The sequence below is a fragment of the Oncorhynchus nerka genome, linkage group LG14 (assembly GCF_034236695.1).
Source record: "Oncorhynchus nerka isolate Pitt River linkage group LG14, Oner_Uvic_2.0, whole genome shotgun sequence".
Taxonomy (NCBI): Eukaryota; Metazoa; Chordata; class Actinopteri; order Salmoniformes; family Salmonidae; genus Oncorhynchus; species Oncorhynchus nerka.
In genome coordinates, this window is record NC_088409.1 from 51088148 (window position 1) to 51106891 (window position 18744).

Below are 18744 nucleotides of genomic sequence, written 5' to 3' on the forward strand. Positions count from 1 at the left end.
CTCTCTCTGTGTCTCGCAAGCGCTCTCTCTCTCGCACGCCCTCTCTCTGTGTCTCGCACGGTCACTCTCTGTGTCTCGCACGGTCACTCTCTGTGTCTCGCACGGTCACTCTCTGTGTCTCGCACGGTCACTCTCTGTGTCTCGCACGGTCACTCTCTGTGTCTCGCACGGTCACTCTCTGTGTCTCGCACGGTCACTCTCTGTGTCTCGCACGGTCACTCTCTGTGTCTCGCACGGTCACTCTCTGTGTCTCGCACGGTCACTCTGTGTCTCGCACGGTCACTCTCTCGCACACTCTCTCTCTCTCTTTCACGCTCTCTCCTCTCACTGTCTCGCACGCGCTCTCTCTCTCGCACGCGCTCTCTCTCTCACACGCGCTCGCACGCTCTCTCTCGCACGCTCTCTCTCTCTCTTTCTCTGTCTTACACGCTCTCTCTTTCACGCTCTCTCTCTCACTGTCTCGCACGCGCTCTCTCTCTCTCGCACGCGCTCTCTCTCTCTCGCACGCGCTCTCTCGCCCGCGCTCTCTCTCTCATGTGCTCTCTCTCTCTTTGTCTTGCATGCGCTCTGTCACTCTCAAGCGCTCTCTCACGCTCTCTCTCTCTCCGTCTCGCACGCGCTCTCTCTCTCCCCCCCACTCTCTCTCTCTCTCTCTTCCCCTCTCTCGCTCTTCCCCTCTCTCTCTCTTCCCCCCTCTCTCTCTCTCTCTCTTCCCCTCTCTCGCTCTTCCCCTCTCGCACGCGCTCTCTCTCTCTCTGTGTCTCGCACGCTCTCTCTCTGTCTTGCACGCTCTCTCTCTGTGTCTCGCACGCTCTCTCTGTGTCTCGCACGCTCTCTCTCTCTCTCTCTCTGTCTCGCACACGCTCTCTGTCTCGCACGCGCTCTCTGTCTCGCACGCGCTCTCTGTCTCTCGCACGCGCTCTCTCTCTCTCGCACGCGCTCTCTCTCGCACGCGCTCTCTCTCTCTCGCACGCGCTCTCTCTCTCTCACACGCGCTCTCTCTCTCTCGCATGCGCTCTCTCTCTCTCACACGCGCTCTCTCTCTCTCGCTGTCTCGCACGCGCTCTCTCTCACACTCGCCCTCTCTCTCTCTCACGTGCTCTCTCTCTCTCCCACGCGCTCTCACGTGCTCTCCCCCCCTCTATCTGTCTCACACGCGCTCTCTCTCGCACACTCGCTCTCTCTCTCACATTAGCTCTGTCTCCCACGCTCTCTCTCTCACTCTCTGTCTCGCACGCGCTCTCTCTCTCTCTGTGTCTCACACGCGCTCTCTCTCTCTCTGTGTCTCGCACGCGCTCTCTCTCTCTCTCTGTGTCTCGCACGCGCTCTCTCTCTCTCTGTGTCTCGCACGCGCTCTCTCTCTCTCTCTCTGTGTCTCGCACGCGCTCTCTCTCTCTCTCTGTGTCTCGCACGCGCTCTCTCGCACTCTCTCTCTCTGTGTCTCGCACTCTCACTCTCTGTGTCTCGCACGGTCACTCTCTGTGTCTCGCACGGTCACTCTCTGTGTCTCGCACGGTCACTCTCTGTGTCTCGCACGGTCACTCTCTGTGTCTCGCACGGTCACTCTCTGTGTCTCGCACGGTCACTCTCTGTGTCTCGCACGGTCACTCTCTGTGTCTCGCACGGTCACTCTCTGTGTCTCGCACGGTCACTCTCTGTGTCTCGCACGGTCACTCTCTGTGTCTCGCACGGTCACTCTCTCTCTCCCTCTCGCTCTCCCGCTCTCTCACTCGCTCTCCCCCCCTCTATCTGTCTCGCACGCGCTCTCTCTCGCACACTCGCTCTCTCTCTCACATTAGCTCTGTCTCCCACGCTCTCTCTCTCACTCTCTCTCGCACATGCTCTCTCTCTTTTTCCCACACGCGCTCTCTCTCGCACACTCGCTCTCTCTCTCACATAAGCTCTGTCTCACACGCGCTCTCTCGCTGTCTCGCACGCTCTCTCTCTCGCACGCTCTCTCTCTCTCTCTGTCTTACACGATCTCTCTCACGCTCTCTCTCTCACTGTCTCGCACACGCTCTGTCTCTCTTTGTCTTGCATGCGCTCTGTCACTCTCAAGCGCTCTCTCACGCTCTCTCTCTCTCCGTCTCGCACGCGCTCTCTCTCTCTCCCCACTCTCTCTCTCTCTCCCCCTTCCCTCTCTCGCTCTTCCCCTCTCTCTCTTCCCCCTCTCTCTCTCTCTCTCTTCCCCTCTCTCGCACGCGCTCTCCTCTCTCTCTGTGTCTCGCACGCGCTCTCTCTCTCTCTCTCACACGCTCTCTCTCTCTCTCACACGCTCTCTCTCTCTCTCAAACGCTCTCGCTCTCTCTCACACGCTCTCTCTCTCTCTCTCACACGCTCTCTCTCTCACACACACGCTCTCTCTCTCACACACACGCTCTCTCTCTCACACGCTCTCTCTCTCTCTCACACGCTCTCTCTCTCTCTCACACGCTCTCTCTCTCTCTCACACGCTCTCTCTCTCTCTCCTATTGCAGTAAACACGCGTATTACTCGGCTAGCACAAACTGTTCTGGTTTTCATTGTTTTGATGTCTTTTCTGTTATTTCTCTGTACTATCTGTTCTTCAGTTACCTGGTCTGGGTCGTACACCATCAGTCTATTCTGGTACTGAGCTGTGTTTGTGACTCCACCTGTAACAGACAAGAGTATTACACACAGGTGGCGTGCATGTGTGTGTGTGTTCAGTGTGTTATGCTCTATTCTCCATCTGGGTGTGTGTGTTCAGTGTGTTATGCTCTATTCTCCATCTGGGTGTGTGTTTAGTGTGTTATGCTCTATTCTCCATCTAGGTGTGTGTGTGTGTTCAGTGTGTTATGCTCTATTCTCCATCTAGGTGTTTGTGTGTGTTCAGTGTGTTATGCTCTATTCTCCATCTAGGTGTGTGTGTGTTCAGTGTGTTATGCTCTATTCTCCATCTAGGTGTGTGTGTGTTCAGTGTGTTATGCTCTATTCTCCATCTAGGTGTGTGTGTTCAGTGTGTTATGCTCTATTCTCCATCTAGGTGTGTGTGTGTAGTGTGTTATGCTCTATTCTCCATCTGTGTCTGTGTGTGTGTTCAGTGAGTTATGCTCTATTCTCAATCTAGGTGTGTGTGTGTGTTCATTGTGTTATGCTCCATTCTCCATCTAGGTGTGTGTGTGTTCAGTGTGTCATGCTCTATTCTCCATCTAGGTGTGTGTGTTCAGTGTGTTATGCTCAATTCTCCATCTAGGTGTGTGTGTGTGTGTTCAGTGTGTTATGCTCTATTCTCAATCTAGGTGTGTGTGTGTGTTCAGTGTGTTATGCTCTATTCTCCATCTAGGTGTGTGTGTGTTCAGTGTGTTATGCTCTATTCTCCATCTAGGTGTGTGTGTTCAGTGTGTTATGCTCTATTCTCCATCTGGGTGTGTGTTCATGTGTTATACTCTATTCTCCATCGGTGTGTTTGTGTGTGTGTGTGTTCAGTGTGTTATGCTCTATTCTCCATCTACGTGTGTGTGTTCAGTGTGTTATGCTCTATTCTCCATCTGTGTGTGTGTGTGTGTGTGTGTGTTCAGTGAGTTATTCTCTATTCTCCATCTGTGTGTGTGTGTTCAGTGAGTTATTCTCTATTCTCCATCTGGGTGTGTGTGTGTGTGTGTGTTCAGTGAGTTATTCTCTATTCTCCATCTGTGTGTGTGTGTTCAGTGAGTTATTCTCTATTCTCCATCTGGGTGTGTGTCTGTGTTCAGTGTGTTATGCTCTATTCTCCATCTAGGTGTGTGTGTTCAGTGAGTTATTCTCTATTCTCCATCTGGGTGTGTGTGTGTGTTCAGTGTGTTATGCTCAATTCTCCATCTAGGTGTGTGTGTGTTCAGTGTGTTATGCTCTATTCTCTATCTGTGTGTGTGTGTTATGCTCTATTCTCCATCTAGGTGTGTGTGTGTGTTCAGTGTGTTATACTCTATTCTCCATCTGGGTGTGTGTGTTCAGTGTGTTATGCTCTATTCTCCATCTGTGTGTGTGTGTGTGTTCAATGTGTTATGGTCTATTCTCCATCTGTGTGTGTGTGTGTGTGTGGGTGTGTGTGTGTAATGTGTTATGGTCTATTCTCCATCTGTGTGTGTGTGTGTGTGTGTGTGTGTGTGTGTGTGTGTGTAATGTGTTATGGTCTATTCTCCATCTGTGTGTGTGTGTGTGTGTGTGTGTGTGTGTGTGTGTGTTCAGTGTGTTCAGTGTGTTATGCTATATTCTCCATCTGTGTGTGTGTGTGTTTTTTTTATTTATTTTACCTTTATTTAACTAGGAAAGTCAGTTAAGAACAAATTCTTATTTTCAATGACGGCCCAGCAACAGTGGGTTAACTGCCTGTTCAGGGGCAGAACGACAGACTTGCCAGCTCGGGAGTTTTGAACTTGCAACCTTCCGGTTGCTAGTCCAACACTCTAACCACTGCCGCCCCAGGGTAGCCTAGTGTGTGTGTGTGTGTGTGTGTTCAGTGAGTTATGCTCTATTCTCCATCTGGGTGTCTGTGTTCAGTGTGTTATGCTCTATTCTCCATCTGGGTGTGTGTGTGTGTGTGTTCAGTGTGTTATACTCTATTCTCCATCTGGGTGTGTGTGTGTGTGTGTGTGTGTGTGTTATGCTCTATTCTCCATCTCTGTGTGTGTGTGGTCAGTGTGTAATGCTCTATTCTCCATCTGGATGTGTGTGTGTGTGTGGGGGTGTGTACCTGAGACCCAGAGCATGTCGTCAGCCACACTGCCTGCATGGCAGGACAGCGAGCGGTCAAAGGACTGGACGAAGGTCCACTTGTTCCTCTTCAGACAGTAGCGTTCCACGGTGGGCAGCACCTGTCTCAGTTCGTTCCTCCCCCCCACCGCGTACAGGTACTGGCCCAGAGCCCCCAGGACAAAGTGTTCCCTGCACGCCTTCATGGAGGCTATCTCCGTCCAGCGGTTCCCCCGGGGGTCATACCGACAAGCTGTCCTCACCGCACACGTCCTCCCCGTGGAATGCTCCACCTCGCCACCCGCGACAAACAGGAAGTGGCCCATGACGGCAACGCAGTGGTGGCTGCGCCCAGCGGGCATTGGCGCCAGCTCGCTCCAGTTGGAGCAACCGGCCACGCGCACGTTCTCCTGGTCGGCTGGGTTGAAGTAGCGCAGCTCCCGCACGCGGCTCACCTCGCGCTTGTGCCCGCCGGCAATGTAGAGGGTGAGAGACTGGAAGCGGGGCTTGGTGTGGGCGGTCTGGCGGAGGGGTTGGGCGAAGGTGGCTCGGTGGTACTCTAGAGCCTCGTCCACTAGGACGGCGGCGGCACTGGACTGGACCAGCGGGTGGCACTGTGCCACGTGGTGCAGGGCGGCCACGTCCATGAGGCCGTAACGAATGTGCTGTATCAGGTCCTCTGTGTACTGGTACCGACAGTCATGCTCTAACCAGCACACCACCAGCTAAAGAGGAGAGGGGGAAGAGGAAGACAAGAGGGAAGCGATTCATACTTATTAGCATTCCAAATGCCTACAGAGCAGTGTTGCAAGATCAAGACGAGTGTGTTACCGTATACACAAACACACTTATACAAACGAATACACACTTATACAAAACACACACACACACACACACTAGTGGGTTGTGTGCAAGCATCATAAATATCCACTGGTACATTCTTATGTTGAGGACCGGGAGAGGAGAGAAGCAGAGAGGGGATTTAATTGAACAGTGAGAGCAATCGGAGGCTGTTTAGCTGCGGCGGTGGCCCGTGAATGTGGGCGAGATGGCTGAAGATCACTGATACCATTATCAGGGAAACAAAGTGGCTTTTAACACAATCAGTACAGAGACAGGGAACTTATTACAGCACAGCAAGATTACTGAGCTGGAGCGGTTCACTGTCAGCACCTCCTCCTGACTCACAGGCACACTGGATACACACTGAAATCCTATTCAAACATTGCACTGGCTCATATATGCGTTCAAACCACATTCTGTACAAACAGCATACCAAAACACACATTTACATAGACACAGACATAGTCACACATCCATTGTATATATTGTCCTGCTACTGTCAATGCCACTCCTTTTGCTCTGTCTTCCTTAAATACATCCTAAATTACGCCAACACAACAGTATTTACACCCCCCATCCCCTTCCACTCTCTGCTTTGTCCTCTTCTCGGTTTCGCTATCTACACTCCTCTCTCTCTCTCCCTCCTCTGAAGTGGCGGAGGGGTGTGTGCGCTCCGGGAAGGCTGACTGAAGGTCACGCTGGATCAGAGAACTTCCTCGGGGCAGAGAATAAATCAACTTCCCGTGTCTCTCCCCTCCTCCCCAAAGAGAGAGACAAGAGAGAGAGAGAGAGAGAGAGACAGAGAGAGAGAGAGCAGCCAGAGAAAGGCAAACGTGTGAAGAAGAGGGGGGGGGGAAACAAAGACCCAAGAAAATGTGATTTCCAGAGCGTGAGACTCGGCGAGAAGTCGGTGTGACTATGATTGACGGGCAAACTATATCAGCTGTGTATTGGCGCCCGCACGTTTTTTTGGGCGGATGCCCAAATTAACCTTCTCGGCAGAGTGAAGGAGGCCCAAAGCAGCCTAATCAGGGTCTGATTATGGTAGAATCGCCTGGCTAAAGGGTCAGGGTAATTGTGCCATCAGAGGCCTGATTGTTTTCAATCAGACGGGCGGCCGGAGTGACAGCTGGGGGATTGGGGCGCTGATGAAGCCGCAGTGGGCCTAATCAGAGAGGGGGGAGAAGGGAGAGGGGGGCCTGATTGGTGCAAATGAACAGTCAAAATGCATAGCCCCCCCCCCGCCACACTTCACTCATCCCTCATACATATATATATATATATATACACACACACACACACACACACCTTCCTTTCCTATTCACTCCTATACATAAATATAAAGAGTGCATTTTGGTGCAGGCAAGGAAAATTGACCAGTTGATGTTTAATGACACACTGTGTGTTGTAGTATATCAAAGTCTGTGTGGGTCTGGCTGTATGGAAGATCTGCATTTTATCGTGTGCATATATAGTGTGTGTGGGTGTGTGTGTGTGATGCATTTGCGAACATGTGTGCGTTCCTTCCATTGTATGTGTGTGTGTGTGTGTGTGTGTGTGTGTGTGTGTGTGTGTGTGTGTGTGTGTGTGTGTGACTGTGAGGAGCCAGTGCGGTGTACCTGCCAGATCTCCTCCTCGTTGAGGGAGGTGAGGCGGTCGCTCATCAACACATCCCTGAGGAGGCGGTGGGGGAGCAGCAGCACCTCCTCCAGGCGGCTCTGCTGCAGCTCACACAGGTGTTCTACTAGGAAGCTGACCACAGCCTCCTCCAGAGCAGGGAGGTGGAACAGATCAGAAACACGGTACAGGTCCAGGTAGGTAACACTGTTCAGCTCCTGTTGTGGCACATGGGCATAGGGCAAAGACTCACGGGGTAAATACATTTACATTGGAGTTATTTAGTACAACGCCACCACGTGTACCATCCCAATGGAGTTGAGCGGCGGCGGCTGCGGGCGGGCAGGACTTCCCGACTACATCGAGTCACTGTCAGTCGATACTAAAAATATACAGTTGAAGTCGGAAGTTTACATTTAGGTCGGAGTCATTAAGACTCATTTTTCAACCACTCCACACATTTCTTGTTAACAACCTATAGTTTTGGCAAGTCGGTTAGGACATCTACTTTGTGCATGACACGTAGTTTTTCCAACAATTGTTTACAGACATATTATTTCACTTAATCACAATTCCAGTGGGTCAGAGGTTTACATACATTCATTTGACTGTAACTTTAAACAGCCTGGAAAATTCCAGAAAATGATGTCATGGCTTTAGAAGCTTCTGATAGGCTAATTGACATAATTTGAGTCAATTGGCGGTACACCTGTGGATGTATTTCAAGGCCTACCTTCAAACTCAGTGCATCTTTGCTTGACATCATGGAAAAATCAAAAGGAATCAGCCAAAACCTCAAAACAAATGTGTAGATCTCCACAAGTCTGGTTCATCCTTGGGAGAAATTTCCAAATGCCTGAAGGTACCATGTTCATCTGTACAAACAATAGTACGTAAGTATAAACACCATGGGACCACGCAGCCGTTATACCGCTCAGGAAGGAGACCTGTTCTGTCTCCTAGAGATGAATGTACTTTGATGCGACTGGTGCAATTCAATCCCAGAACAACAGCAAAGGACCTTGTGAAGATGCTGGAGGAAACAGGTACAAAAGTATCTATATCCACAGTCAAATACAGTCAAAGTCCTATATCGACATAACCTGAATGGCCGCTCAGCAAGGAAGAAGCCACTGCTCCAAAACCGCCATAAAAAGCCAGACTAAGGTTTGCAACTGCACATGGGGACAAAGATCATACTTTTTGGAGAAATGTCCTCTGGTCTGATGAAACAAAAATAGAACTGTTAGGCCATAATGACCATTGTTGGGTAGGGAGGAAAAAGGGGGGCGCTTGCAAGCCGAAGAACACCATCCCAAACGTGAAGCATGGGGGTGGCAGCATCATGTTGTGGGGGTGCTTTGCTGCAGGAGGGACTGGTGCACTTCACAAAATAGATGGCATCATGAGGGAGAAAAACTATTTGGATATATCGTAGCAACATCTCAAGTCATCAGTCAGGAAGTTAAAGCTTGGTCGCAAATGGGTCTTCCAAATGGACAATGACCCCAAGCGTACTTCCAAAGTTGTGGCAAAATAGCTTAAGGACAACAAAGTCAAGGTATTGGAGTGGCCATCAAAAAGCCCTGACCTCATAGAAAATTTGTGGGCAGAACTGAAAAAGCGTGTGCGAGCAAGGAGGTCTACAAACCTGACACTGTTACAACCGGCTCTGTCAGGAGTAATAGACCAAAGTTCACCCAACTTATTGTGGGAAGCTTGTGGATGGCTACCCAAAACATTTGACCAACTTAAACAATTTAAAGGCAATGCTACCTAATACTAATTGAGTGTATGTAAACTTCTGACCCACTGGGAATGTGATGATAGAAACAAAAGCTGAAATAAATCAGTCTCGACTATTATTCTGACATTGCACATTCTTAAAATAAAGTGGTGATCCTAACTGACCTAAGACAGGGCATTTTTACTTGGATTAAATGTCAGGAATTGTGAAAAACTGAGTTTATGTTACGGTTTTCTTCCGTCGAAGGAGAGTCGGACCAAAATGCAGCGTGGTAATTTTCATACATGTTTAATAATGATGAAACACGAACAATACAAAAACAACAAACGGAATGTGAAAACCTATACAGCCTATCTGGTGACAACTAACACAGAGACAGGAACAATCACCCACGAAATACTCAAAGAATATGGCTGCCTAAATATGGTTCCCAATCAGAGACAACGATAATCACCTGACTCTGATTGAGAACCGCCTCAGGCAGCCATAGACTATGCTAGACACCCCACAAAAACCCCAAGACAAAAACGCACCACAAAAACCCATGTCACACCCTGGCCTGACCAAATAAATAAAGACAAACATACTATACTTCAACCAGGGCGTGACAGAACCCCCCCCTAATGTGCGGACTCCCGGACGCACATCAAAACAATAGGGAGGGTCCTGGTGGGCGTCTGTCCATGGTGGAGGCTCCGGCTCGGGACCTGGACCCTACTCCATCAATGTCTTAGTTCCTCCCCCTCACTTCCTAGGATAGTCCACCCTCGCCGCCGACCATGGCCTAGTAGTCCTCACCCAGAACCCCACTGGACTGAGGGGCAGCTCGGGACTGAGGGGCAAGCTCGGTACTGAGGGGCAGCTCGGGACTGAAGGGCAGCTCGGGACTGAGGGGCAGCTCGGGACTGAGGGGTAGCTCGGGACTGAGGGGAAGCTCAGCACTGAGAGGAAGCTCAGCATTGAGAGGAAGCTCAGGCAGGTAGTTGGATCCAGCAGATCCTGGCTGGCTGGCGGATCTGGAAGAGTCTGGTTGACTGGCGGATCTGGAAGAGTCTGGTTGACTGGCGGATCTGGAAGAGTCTGGTTGACTGGCGGATCTGGAAGAGTCTGGTTGACTGGCGGATCTGGAAGAGTCTGGTTGACTGGCGGATCTGGAAGAGTCTGGTTGACTGGCGGATATGGAAGAGTCTGGTTGACTGGCGGATCTGGAAGAGTCTGGTTGACTGGCAGATCTGGAAGAGTCTGGCTGACTGGCGGATCCTGGCAGACTGACGTTTCTGGAAGAGTCTGGCTGACTGGCAGATCTGGAAGAGTCTGGCTGACTGGCAGATCTGGAAGAGTCTGGCTGACTGGCGGATCCTGGCAGACTGACGGATCTGGCTGCTCCATGCTGACTGGCGGCTCTGGCTGCTCCGTGCAGACTGGCAGCCCCTTGCGGACTCGCAGCTCCTTGCAGACTGGCAGCTCTTTGCAGACTGGCAGCTCTTTACAGACTGGCAGCTCCTTACAGACTGGCAGCTCCATGCAGACTGACAGCTCTGGCTGCTCCATGCAGACTGACAGCTCTGGCTGCTCCATGCAGACACCCCACAAAAACCCCAAGACAAAAACGCACCACAAAAACCCATGTCACACCCTGGCCTGACCAAATAAATAAAGACAATATATACTATACTTCGACCAGGGCGTGACAGTTTAAATGTAAAACTTCCGACTTCAACTGTACATGTCGTGGAGATGAAAAACCCAATCATTTAGCAGATGCTCTTATCCAGAGCGACTTGCAATTAGTGCATTCATCTTAGAATAGCTAGGCGAGACAACAACATATCACAGCCGTGGGACTGTGATCTTTCCACAATAAAGTAGCAGGAAAAGACAAGTTTAGGTTTTTATTTCATTCAAAAAAAATTGGGGGGTGCCGTGGGATTTATTTAAGATACTCTTGGAGGAGGAAGGGTTTCAAAAAATTTCAGAAGATGGGCAGGGACTCCGCTGTCCTGACGTTAGGTGGAAGTTTGGACCACCGTTGGGGTGCCAGGACAGAGCAGAGCTTTGAGCATGAGCTGACCTCCTGCAGGGGTGGGAGGGCCAAGACACCAGAAGTGGCAGAACAGAGTGCTCGGTTGGGGTGTAGTAGGGTTTGAGTTAATACATCCAGTAACACACACACACACAGACATACAGTTAAATATCCCTCACATGCGCACGCACACACACAGACATACAGTTAAATATCCCCCCCCCCCCCACACACACACACACACACACACACAGTTAAATATCCCTCACATGCACACACACCACACACACACACACACACACACACAGGGTTCCACATTTTCTTTGGGGTGTTTTTGAACTGCAGTTTATATATCACTGAATCTATTGAGATGAGACAACATTGTTATTCAAGTAGATCACAGAGTATGAGAGAGAGAGAGAGAGCAGGAGAAGAGGCAAGAGAATAGAAAATGGAGATTGCGAGTGGAATAAGACTGCCATCTGCTGGCAGTAAGCAGAGCCATATACAATATACTGCATGGCTCTGAGTATTCAGCTCAAACAAAAACTGAGGAATAACCTGTTCAACGTCGCCTTTCATACAGACAAAACACTTATACAGAAAGCTAGTGAATCTATATTTTATGTTAACCCGGGTCTTTTATCTGCATCTTCAGCTTCTAACTGCTGTCTAATTGTATAATACGGTGTTTACAGTGAGCATGTCTACAGGGACAACAGTGCAGTGAAATCAATTGTGCAACAGTGTCCATTTCTCTCTCCACCAGCAGATGGTGTATGAGAGCACTGTTTACCATAACGTGATGCGACGGTTTGCCCATTGCCATGCTAATGTATCTTTCTGGTGGTGACAGGGGGGTTTAATGTATGGTTTTGTGTGGTTAGGAAGTACCTTGAACATATGGAGAGTAGACCCTCCATATACACAAGAAATTGCAGTGTTTATGTGTGTGTGTGTGTGTCATACACGTGTTTATTTGACTGTACTGCTGTATATGACTGTATATGTGAGTATGTAATATATGTGAGTGTGTATATATATATATATATATATATATATATATATATATATATATATATATGTCTGTCTTGACTCCTCACCTGGATGAGGTAGTGTGAGCAGAGACTGAGCAGCTGAAGGTGACTTCCTGCCGACAGAACATCCTGAATCACCCCTGGCTCCAGTATTATCTGAGGAGAGGACCTGAGTGAGACCACTTCCTGTCCACCTCACACACTGCTCACCTCCCCAGGCAGACAGGTTCCGTCCCAAATTACATCATATTCCCTATATAGTGCCCGTAGGGTTCTGGTCAAAAGTAGTGCACTATGTATGGAATAGGGTGCCATTCTGGAAACACTCAAATGACAGAAGCACTCAGGACCAGTGGTCACTTTATATAATGCTGCTGATTCATGTGTGTGGGTGTGTGACTGTGGTCTCAGGCCAGGCGTGTGTTTTGTTTTGTGCAATAGCATTTAAACTAATGTGATTTCACTCATGTTTCACCGAAAGCCTTTACAAGGCATTATTTACACTATCTGTTCTACAACAGACTACATGTGTTGGTCCCACTTTATATTCAGTGTCTATAAAACATGAATTTAAAAAAAGGGTCATTGCGTTGCAGTTAGCGTGTTATTATATACGTTGTTATTCACACACAGTTATTCTTCTCTCAACTGTGATACCTATCACATTTACATGTGATTGCCATGTCGTTCTGCCACTGAACAGGCAGTTAACCCACTGTTCCTAGGCCGTCATTGAAAATAAGAATTTGTTCTGTAACTGACTTGCCTAGTTAAATAAAGGTCAAATAAAAAATAAAAATGTAAATACATGATTTCAGCAACATCAAATAAAAAGTCAGACTGATATGTCGAATGTGCATGCGTGCGTCCTCTCAGTGTAGGCTATATAGCAACAGCATGTCTGCTAACCTTTATGGCCCCTGACATGTGGCTGGTGGATTTCAGCAACTAGCTGTGCGGTTGTTTACTGAAATAAGCATATTGCTCACGTCTCATCATCTCAGCAGAAAGAAACGGAACGGCAGCCGGCTGCTGACCTACATCGACAACTCCCCCTGCTCATTTCCACTGTGGAAATGCAATTAGGAATAATTACGAGCTAGCCAGCCTCTCACTGCTGGGCCACAGGGCATAGGTCTTCTGACTCCTCGCCGCAGAGAGAGAGAGAGAGAGGGAGAGAAAGATGGGGGGTAAGAGAGATAGGCAAGAGAGAGAAAGCGAGAGAGAGCGGGAGGAGAGAGAAAGGGGGGAGGGGGGGAGGAGAGGGGGGGGGGGGATCACTGGCATACTGTAGGGTCAGGTTAGGTTAGATATCACATCCATGCATAGGTTGTAGCAGGTGTACTCAACCACTACTTTAGAAGGTCCAGTCACACAAATGTACTAGGTGGCAAAAGTCCGGATGGATATTATCATTTATCAGCATAGTAACAAACCGCCACATCGCGACTCATATGACTGCAAACTGCTCACACCCCTCTTCTTGGCGGAGAAAGCTTCTGCATTTTAAAGCAAATTTCCTGCAATTCTACACAGTATGTCATGTTTTATGTGCGTTCATATGATACCGGAGTGACTCAACAAAATGAATGGGGGCCCCCTAGGGGTCAAGTATCCGGGCCGCGATCCGCCAGTTGAGTATGGCTGGGCTATAGCTTTAATCAGCTAACGAAAAGCTGAAAATTGTCACTCTTAGTTTGTGTTAGCCTGGATATTTGTGAGCTATGTTTGTGTGTACAATTCAGTACCTGTGTGTGACTTGAGGACATGTGGTGGCTAGCTGTAGGTGAAGGTGCTACTGTAGACTCACCTGTCCTGTGTAGGCAAAGTCTAGTGCATGTTTCAGTCCCACACTTGTCACTCCCTGAAGAGTCACCTAATCTGCCTCACTCTCCACCATGCACAGACTGAACATAGCCTGAGAACACACACACACACAGACAGAGAGAGAGCGAGAGAGAGAGACAAGAGACATAGAGAAGAGACCTCAGACATAGGCACAGCAAACGTGATCTATAAATAGGCTACAGCATAGTTGAATTACAACTATTACAACTATCCCCCCCCCCAAGGGGTTGAAAGCACAAGAACTACTGTTGTGCCTAGACATTTCCATTTCACAATAACAGCACTTAACAGTTGACCGAGAAGGCTCAGGCAGGGCAGACATTTGACGAACTGACTTTTTGGAAAGGTGGTATCCTATGACAGTGCCAAGTTGAAAGTCACTGAGCTCTTCAGTAAGACCATTCTACTGCATATGTCTGTCTATGGAGATTGCATGGCTGTGTGCTCGATTTTAGACCTGTCAGCAATGGGGGGGCTGAAATAGCCGAATCCACTCATTTGAAGGGTTGTCCACAACACGTCTCCTTCACCACTAGGTGAATATAGTTGGATAGCCATTGGGGGTATCTTTTCCAAAAGCCATGTTTCAGAAAAACAGAGAATATTGCAGTTATGAGAGTCCTGCTGATATCAAATTCACGATTGGAGGTCATCCATCTTATTATCAAGTGTCTGGCCAATAAAATGGAGGGAAGAGGTGGCCGGTTATCCCTTCACCTTAATCTTGGCAGGACTCCCCCTCTCCTGCAATCTTTGCCTGCGTTTCGCCTTGGTTAGCCCAGGACAGATGAGTCGGAATTGAGGGGGGGAGGGGGTAGAGTGAGGTAAAGGGAGAGACATCAGTGAAGGCTGGGGGAAAATCTCAGTCTCTCTTGTCTCTCTGCTCATCTCATTTGAGTCATTTAGCAGAAGCTCTTATCCAGAGCGACTTACAGGAGCAATTAGGGTTAAGTGCCTTGCTCAAGGGAACATGGGCAGATTTGTCACCTATTCAAGTCAGGGATTCAAACCAGCGACTTTTCGTTACTGGCCCAACACTCTTAACCACTAGGCTACCTGCCGCATCTCCTGCTCTGTCTCTTGTTCTCCTAGCTGTCCATCTGTCCATTTCATATTTGTCTGCTTATTAGTCCAGCTGTTTATTATTTATTAGTCTAGTCTGTTTATTATTAACTAGCTGTCAGTCCTTTTTTCTGCCTGTCTGCAGTTTGGTCTGTCACCTTCAATAGTATGTGAACATGTGTGTGTGTGTGTGTGTGTATTCTCAGGTTTCGTGGTAAAGCACTGGAGCTCCCTGCTGGCAACCTCTAAGGCCCAGCAGCTGTAGTTCAAGATTGTCAACGGGCTGCTCCTCCCTAACTCTCTGTCTGGGCTGGACAAGGCCCTGAGGAACAGCCTGTCCCTCTACCGGCAGTGTGTGTGGCCCTGAGAGTAATACCCCAGGAATGAGGGACGGGTACACCACAGGCTGAGAGGCAGAGTCGGTATTATAATATGACAGGCAGAAGTGTGTGTGTGGAGGGGAGGGGTTGACTGCCAACACACCTGCCAACATGCTGTCCACCAAAGCTCAGATCAGCAATGCCAAACCAAGGTTGGTCAGAGGTTAGTTAGCTCACCACATATACTACAGTTAACACTGCAGATGGCATTGCAAACTCTAAGAGCAAAATGAGTCACACCCGATTACAAAATGCTGGAAACTTTAGTAGGGCTGTGTGTATGATTCACATGCGTGCGTGTGTGTGTGTGTGTGTGTGTGTGTGTGTATTCACCAGCTTACAGATTTACCTGACACAAGGTTCAGATGGCATGCTCCCGGAGAAGGAGAGAAGAGGTGGAACAGTATTCTGTGATTCCTTAGGGCTGCAGTTACTTCCTGCATTAGCCTGGAAAGAGAAACAGATAAGGCAAATTTCAATCAATCCATTTGGATCAATTAACTGCTAACACCTAACACAAAGCAGACCGAAAGTCCACTTGAAACTGCGAGGCACTTCAGGTTAAATTAATAGAATGAAGCAAAGACACATTGTGAATTAGCAATCAGCCAAGAAAGACCACCACCTGAGCTTCCTACTGACTCTCTGTGGTTAAGAATATTTTAAATATATATATATTTTATCTTTATTTAACCAGGTAAGCTAGTTGAGAACAAGTTCTCATTTACAACTGCGACCTGGCCAAGATAAAGCAAAGCAGTGCGACACAAAGAACAACACAGAGTTGCACATGGAATAAAGAAGCGTACAGTCAACAACACAATAGAAAAAGAGAAAGTCTATATACAGTGTGTGCAAATGGCGTGAGGAGGTAAGGCAATAAATAAGCCATAGTAGTAAAGTAAATACAATTTAGCAGATTAACACTGGAGTGATAAAAGTGCAGATGATGATGTGCAAGTAGAGATACTGGTGTGCAAAAGAGCAGAAAAGTAAATGAAAACAATATGGGGATGAGGTAGGTAGATTGGGTGGGCTATTTACAGATGGACTATGTACAGCTGCAGCGATCGGTAAGCTGCTCAGATAGGTGATGTTTAAAGTTAGTGAGGGAGATAAGTCTCCAGCTTCAGCGATTTTTGCAATTCATTCCAGTCACTGGCAGCAGAGAACTGTAAGGAAAGGAGGCCAAAGGAGGTGTTGGCTTTGGGGATGACCAGTGAAATATACCTGCTGGAGTGCATGCTACGGGTGGGTGTTGTTATGGTGACCAGTGAGCTGAGATAAGGCGGAGCTTTACCTAGCATAGACTTATAGATGACCATGAGCCAGTGGGTCTGGCGACGAATATGTAGCAAGGGCCAGCCGACTGGAGCATACAGGTCACAGAGGTGGGTGGTATAAGGGGCTTTGGTAACAAAATGGATGGCACTGTGATAGACTGCATCCAGTTTGCTGAGTAGAGTATTGGAAGCTATTTTGTAGATGACATCGCTGAAGTCGAGGATCGGTAGGATAGTCAGTTATACTAGGGTAAGTTTGGCGGCGTGAGTGAAGGAGGCTTTGTTGCAAAATAGAAAGTTTCTAGATTGGAGATGTTTATGAGTCTGGAAGGAGAGTTTACAGTCTAGTCAGACACCTAGATATTTGTAGTTGTCCACGTATTTTAGGTCAGAACCGTCCAGGGTAGTGATGCAAGTCAGGGAGGCGGGTGCGGGCAGCGAACGTTTGAAGACCATGCATTTGGTTTTACTAGCGTTTAAGAGCAGTTGGAAGCCACGGAAGGAGTGTTGTATGGCATCGAAGCTCGTTTGGAGGTTAGTTAACACAGTGTCCAAAGTAGGGCCAGGTGTATACAGAATGGTGTCATCTGATTAGAGGTGGATCAGGGAATTACCCGCAGGAAGAGAAACATCATTGATATATACAGAGAAAAGAATCGGCCAGAGAATTGAACCCTGTGGTAGAGACTGCCAGAGGTCCAGACAACAAGCCCTCTGATTTGACACACTGGACTCTGTCTGCAAAGTAGTTGGTGAACTAGGCGAGGCCTTGGCCAGGTCGATGAAGACGGCTGCATAGTACTGTCTTTTATCGATCGTGGTTATGATATCGTTTAGTACCTTGAGCGTGGCTGAAATGTACCCGTGGCAAGCTCAGAAACTGGATTGCACAGCGGAGAAGGTACGGTGGGATTCGAAATGGTCAGTGATCTGTTTATTAACTTGGCTTTTGAGGACGTTAGAGAGGGAGGGCAGGATGGATATAGGTCTATAACAGTTTGGGTCTAGAGCAGTGGTCACCAAACTACGGCCCGCGGGCCGGATACGGCCCGTCAGCACATTTGGCCCGGCCCTCTGAACAATACCAGAGACGCTATCGAATTTTTTTCCTATTTGGCCTCCAGAAAAAAAATCCTAGGCCCGGCCCTGTCAAAGAGAGAACGGAATAATGGCGAAAAGGTTAGGTAAGAGAAAAATTGATTCAGAATGCAGGGTATTTAACCTGCAGTGGACAAAAAAATTTTTTGTGTTCAATGCAAAGAAAAGGCTGTTTGTCTCATCTGTCAAGAGACGGTGGCGGTATTCAAAGAATACAATCTTCGCCGACACTATGAATCCCGTCACAAAGACAAGTACGATAGCTTCCAAGGCCAAATACGAGCAGACAAACTCTCAAAGCTAAAAAGTGGACTACTATCTCAGCAGAATACATTTGTACGCCAAGCTCAGCTGAACCAGGCATCCGTTCGGGCCAGCTTTCGGGTTGCTAAACTGATAGCAAGAAGCGGTAAGCCTTTCACTGACGGAGAGTTTGTTAACATTTACATTTACATTTAAGTCATTTAGCAGACGCTCTTATCCAGAGCGACTTACAAATTGGTGCTTTCACCTTATGACATCCAGTGGAACAGCCACTTTACAATAGTGCATCTAGGTCTTTTAGGGGGGGGGGGGGAGGTGAGAATGATTACTTTATCCTATCCTAGGTATTCCTTAAAGAGGTGGGGTTTCAGGTGTCTCCGGAAGGTGGTGATTGACTCCGCTGTCCTGGCGTCGTGAGGGAGTTTGTTCCACCATTGGGGGGCCAGAGCAGCGAACAGTTTTGACTGGGCTGAGCGGGAACTGTACTTCCTCAGTGGTAGGGAGGCGAGCAGGCCAGAGGTGGATGAACGCAGTGCCCTTGTTTGGGTGTAGGGCCTGATCAGAGCCTGGAGGTACTGAGGTGCCGTTCCCCTCACAGCTCCGTAGGCAAGCACCATGGTCTTGTAGCGGATGCGAGCTTCATCTGGAAGCCAGTGGAGAGAGCGGAGGAGCGGGGTGACGTGAGAGAACTTGGGAAGGTTGAACACCAGACGGGCTGCGGCGTTCTGGATGAGTTGTAGGGGTTTAATGGCACAGGCAGGGAGCCCAGCCAACAGCGAGTTGCAGTAATCCAGACGGGAGATGACAAGTGCCTGGATTAGGACCTGCGCCGCTTCCTGTGTGAGGCAGG

The 18744-nt window shown here is 48.6% G+C and overlaps 1 pseudogene; it reads right to left on the minus strand.

The window, feature by feature from the left end:
• The window catches only part of LOC115142262 (kelch-like protein 32), a 56144-nt pseudogene that overhangs the window by 14867 nt on the left and 22533 nt on the right, over positions 1–18744 (minus strand).